A 6,620-nucleotide genomic window follows, 5' to 3' on the forward strand; every position below is an offset into this window, starting at 1 on the left:
TCACATTGTTCAAATTTTGAGCATCATGTCAAGTCAACAACCACTTTGCAACATTGTATTTTGTGGCCAACTGACTGTTCCAGGACACCTGATGGACACATTTCAACTGAAAACTCTGTATCCATGACAACCAGCATGCATTTAGGGCCTAATACTTGTCCCTTATGTGTCCCCCATATAATTTTGAAATCCACACACAGGTACGGTGCGTTTCACACGTACCCCTACGGCAACAGTACAATAGTGAAACGAAGCGTACACATGCAATGATTGCGGGTGTACGCTGCATTTCACACGTACCCCTACGGCACCAGTTGTACGGTGAGTTTCACACGTACCCCTATGGCACTAGTTGTATGGTGCGTTTCACACGTACCCCTACGGCACTAGTTGTACAGTGCGTTTCACACGTACCCCTACGGCACCAGTTCTATGGTGTGTTTCACACGTACCCCTACGGCACTAGTTGTACGGTGCGTTTCACACGTACCCCTACGGCACCAGTTGTACGGTGCGTTTCACACGTACCCCTACGGCACTAGTTGTACAGTGCGTTTCACACGTACCCCTACGGCACCAGTTGTACGGTGCATTTCACACGTACCCCTACGACACTAGTTGTACGGTGCGTTTCACATGTACTCCTACGGTACCAGTTGTACGGTGCATTTCACACGTACCCCTACAGGCACCAGTTGTACGGTGCGTTTCACACATACCCCTACGGCACTAGTTGTACGGTGCGTTTCACACGTACCCCTACGGCACCAGTTGTATGGTGCATTTCACACGTACCCCTACGGCACCAGTTGTACGGTGCGTTTCACACGTACCCCTACGGCACTAGTTGTACAGTGCATTTCACACGTACCCCTACGGCACCAGTTGTACGGTGCATTTCACACGTACCCCTACGACACTAGTTGTACGGTGCGTTTCACATGTACTCCTACGGTACCAGTTGTACGGTGCATTTCACACGTACCCCTACAGGCACCAGTTGTACGGTGCAATTCACACATACCCCTACGGCACCAGTTGTACGGTGCGTTTCACACGTACCCCTACGGCACTAGTTGTACAGTGCGTTTCACACGTACCCCTACGGCACCAGTTGTACGGTGCATTTCACACGTACCCCTACGACACTAGTTGTACGGTGCGTTTCACATGTACTCCTACGGTACCAGTTGTACGGTGCATTTCACACGTACCCCTACAGGCACCAGTTGTACGGTGCGTTTCACACGTACCCCTACGGCACTAGTTGTACAGTGCATTTCACACGTACCCCTACGGCACCAGTTGTATGGTGCGTTTCACACGTACCCCTACAGCACCAGTTGTATGGTGCGTTTCACACGTACCCCTACAGGCACCAGCTGTACGGTGCGTTTCACACGTACCCCTACGGCACTAGTTGTACGGTTCATTTCACACGTATCCCTACGGCACCAGTTGTATGGTGCGTTTCACACGTACCCCTACGGCACCAGTACATTTGGGATACGAGGCGTACACACGCAATAAAGGGGGGGTACGGTGCATTTCACATGTACAGGTACGGCACCAGTACAATAGTGATACAAAGCGTACACACACAATGAATGCAGGTGTATGGTGCATTTCACATGCTTACAATGGTAATACAGGCTTACACATGCCAGGAATGGAGGGCTACGAGTCGCACAAGGATGTCCATCAAGTACTTGTCATTGCATACTTTCATGTGCAGGCCCTAGGTGTGGCAGCCAGTGAAATTGCACAGGTCATCTCATCTAGTTGCACAATTGATGTGTGATGACCTGTGGACACATGTCATGGGTGATGGGGCACTATGTGGCACACATCACCTTGACACTTGCCACATGTGTGTCTGTAGTCCAACTGTGTCATGCACAGCAGCAGTGGCACAGTCATCAACACCCGCACCTGTCTCCTGATGCCAGGGACACTCTATCAACTGACATGTCACGATCAGCGTGCCCCTTTGTGACTATGTCAGGTGTGTGTCATGTGTTTCCATGAGCTTGCTGTCAGTGTTCCGTCAACTGCATCTGCTGTTGGTGCATCCAACATGGGTCTGTGTGGAGATGGGCATGGCACACATCTACGCACACCATGCCACATGTGGATTCCCACGGCTGTAGGGTCTGTGTGCATCGGACATCATATTTTCCCTGGCATACATGTCTGCGTTGTCTCAATGGCTGTGTTTTTCTCTTGTCACGTGTACCCCTTCATCGCAATGTGTTTGATATGTACATTTGACATTCCATGTGACCTGTACGTGTGCCTTGCAGTCAGCTGGATGAAATGACATCCTTCCAATGCAGCTATGTGGATGTGTGTCACTCCGGTGATATCTCTGGCTGTTCACTCAGACTGGCCCCCAGCTCGTTTCAGGGCATGTCATTTAGACTTCACAATCAACAGGTGTATCTGGCTTTTCGTAGGAGTGCCAGCAAGCTGGCATATGTGTTCTGGATGTATTGCACACACCAGACTCCATGTGGACTAGCAGTTTAGCATGTGCTATTTTCATTGACATTGATGTTGGCCGACTCTCAATCTTCATTCTTCCAAACAATGTCTTGCAGGGCACCACCTGTCCCAAGACCAATGCCAGACTTGGCTGCCATGAGGAAACGTGCCTGCATCCGATGTTACAGATTCACTCAACAGTTGATTGAGGACTTGACTAACAAGCTTGTGTACCACCGGCCTGGGCACCATACCAGCACCCAGTGACCACGCATGCAAGCTGGTGTTCATCATGGACTCATCGCTCACAATTACCATGCAACTCAACACCATCTGTACCTCATGCTGCAACACCCTCCGCATGCTGCAAATGATCCACAGATAGATCCACTCCAAGGCAAGACAAACCATCCCCCAGGTCCACGACACCAGCCGGGTCAACTACAGCAACGCCCTCTCCGAAGGAACAACAGCAAAACTGCAGGAGAACTTGTCCACATCCAGGGTGCATCCGCACACCTCATCTTCAACATCCCCCGCCCCAGCCACATCACCGTCCACCTGAGATAGCTACAATGGCTCACTGTCTGCTGCAGGATCACCTTCAGACTCCTCAATCACACTCAGGAGGCAGTCCACAACCCCAGACCCAAAACCGACCTTGGACGTCTGTCATCCAACACCCCGTTTGCCCAACTCCGTGCAGCCCACCTTGCCCTTGCCACCATTCATCACATCCACAGAAAAATTGCATGCAGGAGATAGTTCTCCCACCTCGCCAAACAGACCTGGGACTCCCTCCCCGGGAACCTCAACATGACCCATGACCTCTACACCTTCATGATACTCTGCCAAATTGGTCTGTCTGAGCAGTATTGCAAGCCCCCCCTCAGCAGCTTGATGCCATCACGGGTGAGTATTGGGCTCCATGTCTATATTTGGTGATACATTGTGACCCATGTGTGTCCTCGACTGGACTCAGATCCAAGTGTATGGATGGCTGGAGTTAGTTCCACACTCAGGCATACTTTGACATATCCCCACACGTATGTTGTGGACTCATGCTAAATGACTGCAACATAAAATTACAATAGTTCATTTTTTTATTATAGGTCTGGGGCGTGATTTGTGCACAGAAAAAGGTGCAATACAGGGACCATAGAATCCAAAGTTCACAGGGGGAGATGGGATCCTTGGCATTTGAAGTCATCAGAGTCCAGGCCACAGTGTTTGGCATCATTGGTCAGACTGTGACCAGCAAGTCCATGTGGCAGATGATGTCAATGAGGTGATGCTGTCGCACATGACGGCCAGGTGCCAGGCCAGGTGACCTGGGAGATGTGGATGGTCCGCTGCCTCTCACGGTCTTTTCCGTGGACGGCCCACCTTCCTCGGGGGACCCTCAGATGCAGGCCTTGACAATGCTTGGAAAGCTCCATCGGACAAATCCTCCTCCTCCTCCCTCCCTGTGGCTGGTGGTGGTCTTCGCCTGGTGGCACAGGGAGGGTTGCCCATGTTGTTGGCGATCAGACAGAGTGAATGGCTTATGTCCCTTTGCACCGCCAGGAGCTCAACCAGTCTTGCCTCCATCCGTCCTTGGTGTTCTTGTTGACTAGCGTGTTGCTCGGCCTGCTGGTTCTTCATCTCTGTGAGGGTCACCACTGGCTGAACTCCCTGGTGTCACGCCAGTATGCGTCCATGATGTTGTCTATGTGTGACATACCGGTCCCTTCAGCTGGCTGGTCAGGTTCTCGCCTCCGCCTGCCTACACTCCCACCACCCCTGCCCACATGAGCCTGGGCTGCTGTTTTGGGCACATCGGGTCTACGGGACCCCTGAGGGATGGCAGTGGCGGTGGTATCTGCCTCCTCCTGGGTGCCCGGCGCACCTTGTCTCTCCTGGTCAGACTGGCTCAGTTGTTCATTGCAGGCAGGGCTCCTCGGTGTCTCCTGGGATGTGGCAGGAATGGGGATGGTGTTTGGCACAGATGTTCCTGAACCAGGTGCTGCAGGGGCTTGGACAGCAGAGGGTCCAGGTCGGTCGGGGTCATCCGCGGAGTGTTGAGAGGCGTCGCTGCCGGTGGAATCAGGTTCCTCCCGAGCCTGGGACTGTGATTCTTCACCCCCATTGTTGGGGGCAGATTCATCACGTTGCCCTGTGTGTGAGAGACAGACAATGTTAATGCTGTTTCATGCAACATCCATGTTTCATACACATTCAAGTTGGCACTGTTCCTCCAGGTAGTTGTATGTGCCTAGCATTCTCCTCAATGTTCACTTGTGGATGGGTATGTTGCGGGGGACAGATTGATATGTTCTCCTGAGTCTTTGACATGTAGATTTTTTGCTTGGATGCTTCTTCAGCTACGTATTGGTCTTGTTGTGTTACATGTCCATTGTGACAGTGGGTAAATCCATTGCCTGTGCCGGGGGTGTCTGCTTGTGTAAGGGGTGTGTGTGACAGGGCCTGCTGGTGGGTGTAGTGTGATTTGGCACTGGGGCAATGCTGCCATGCCATGACAGTGAGTGTGAGTTCCTGTCCTAGATATCTGACCTTGTTGTCTTGGTGTTTGTGTTTGCACTGGTCACAGGAGGGCCTTGTGCTGCCTACACCCGGGCCAAGTGTCAGCTATCTTGTCAGTACTTTCCCAATCCCTGTGCATTGCGCATGGTGCATGGGTATGTACCTGGGCCATATGGGAATTGGGCAATTGTGTCTGATTTGGAGTTCAAAAATGCGTTTTGTGACACCCACCTTCCCAGCATACTGGACACCCATTCTTGGGTTGGTGGTTCGTGTAGCATCGGACATAGCATGGCCTTGCTTTCTCAATGGGGCATACACATGTTATTGGCTTTAGCGTTGTTTTTGACTGTGGTACTGGCCGGTGAGGGCTTGGAGGTAGTTGCGTGCATTTGGTGTAGTCGGGGTGTGGATGCCATTACCCCCATGTTACATAAGTTGTTTGTGTACTCACCAGGCTCTGGAACTCCTTGAAGTCCATGTACTCCCACCAGCAGAAGCAGGGCCATCACCTTCTCCTTCCAGGGATGGAAATGTACTGGTCTGCGGGGCCCACCACCTCCAGTGATGTTGCTCAGGGCATTGTCATCATTTATTTTTCTCTTGACCGCCCTCCGCAGTTCGTACCACCTGGCTTGGCATTCAGTCCTGGTCCTTCTGATGGGTGCAACAGCATTCACCCTATCGATGATCCTCTGCCACAGGCGTGATTTTTCGGCTATGCTGGTCTGTCTGACCAATGGTCCAAACAGCTGTGGCTCGACTCTGATGACTTCATTGACAAGGATCTCCAGCTCCTCCATTGTGAACTTTGAATTCTTGTCTGTGGGCATGGTGTGGGGTGAGGGTGTGGATGGTTGTGGGTGTGTGGGTCTGAATGTGAAGGTGTGGGTCGGAATGTGAAGAGGGGGTATGTGTGAAGGAGGGTGTGTAAAGGTGTATATGTTAAGGTGGATGGGTGCAGCTGTTGGTGTGTGCTCTCTAGCTGCAGTGAGTCTGTTGCAAAGGCTCCTGGTTTGTGTGTGTGGGCCCTTTTTATTAGTCCATTTGTGGGTGGGCCTCAGTTTGAATTTTTGGTGGGTGTGTTATAAGGGGTGGTTGTGAGTTTGCCCCTCTGTTTGCCTGTTTGGATGTGGCCAGGTCAGTCATTTCCATTTTTGGTGCACTGTAGACATTTTTTGTGGTGTTGTGCGAGTCGAATAGACCCTCCTTGTGCTGTTTTACAGTGTCCGTGGTTCAGTATGGTACAGGGGTATGACTCATACAGGCACACACCCCCATGCGTTGTGTATGTAGGGTGCGTACACCGACATTGCATTTGTACGGTGCGTACACCGACATTGTGTATGTATGGTGCGTACACCGACATTGCGTATGTACGGTGCGCACAACAACATTGGTGCGTACAACAACATTGCGTATGTACAGTGCGTACACCGACATTGCGTATGTACAGTGCGTACACCGACATTGCGTATGTACGGTGTGTGCACCGACATTGCATATGTACGGTGCATACAAGAACATTGGTGCGTACAACAACATTGCGTATGTACGGTGCGTACACCGACATTGCGTATGTACAGTGCGTACACCGACATTGCGTATGTACG

Source organism: Triturus cristatus, chromosome 8 (assembly GCF_964204655.1).
Source record: "Triturus cristatus chromosome 8, aTriCri1.1, whole genome shotgun sequence".
In the NCBI taxonomy this organism is placed as follows: Eukaryota; Metazoa; Chordata; class Amphibia; order Caudata; family Salamandridae; genus Triturus; species Triturus cristatus.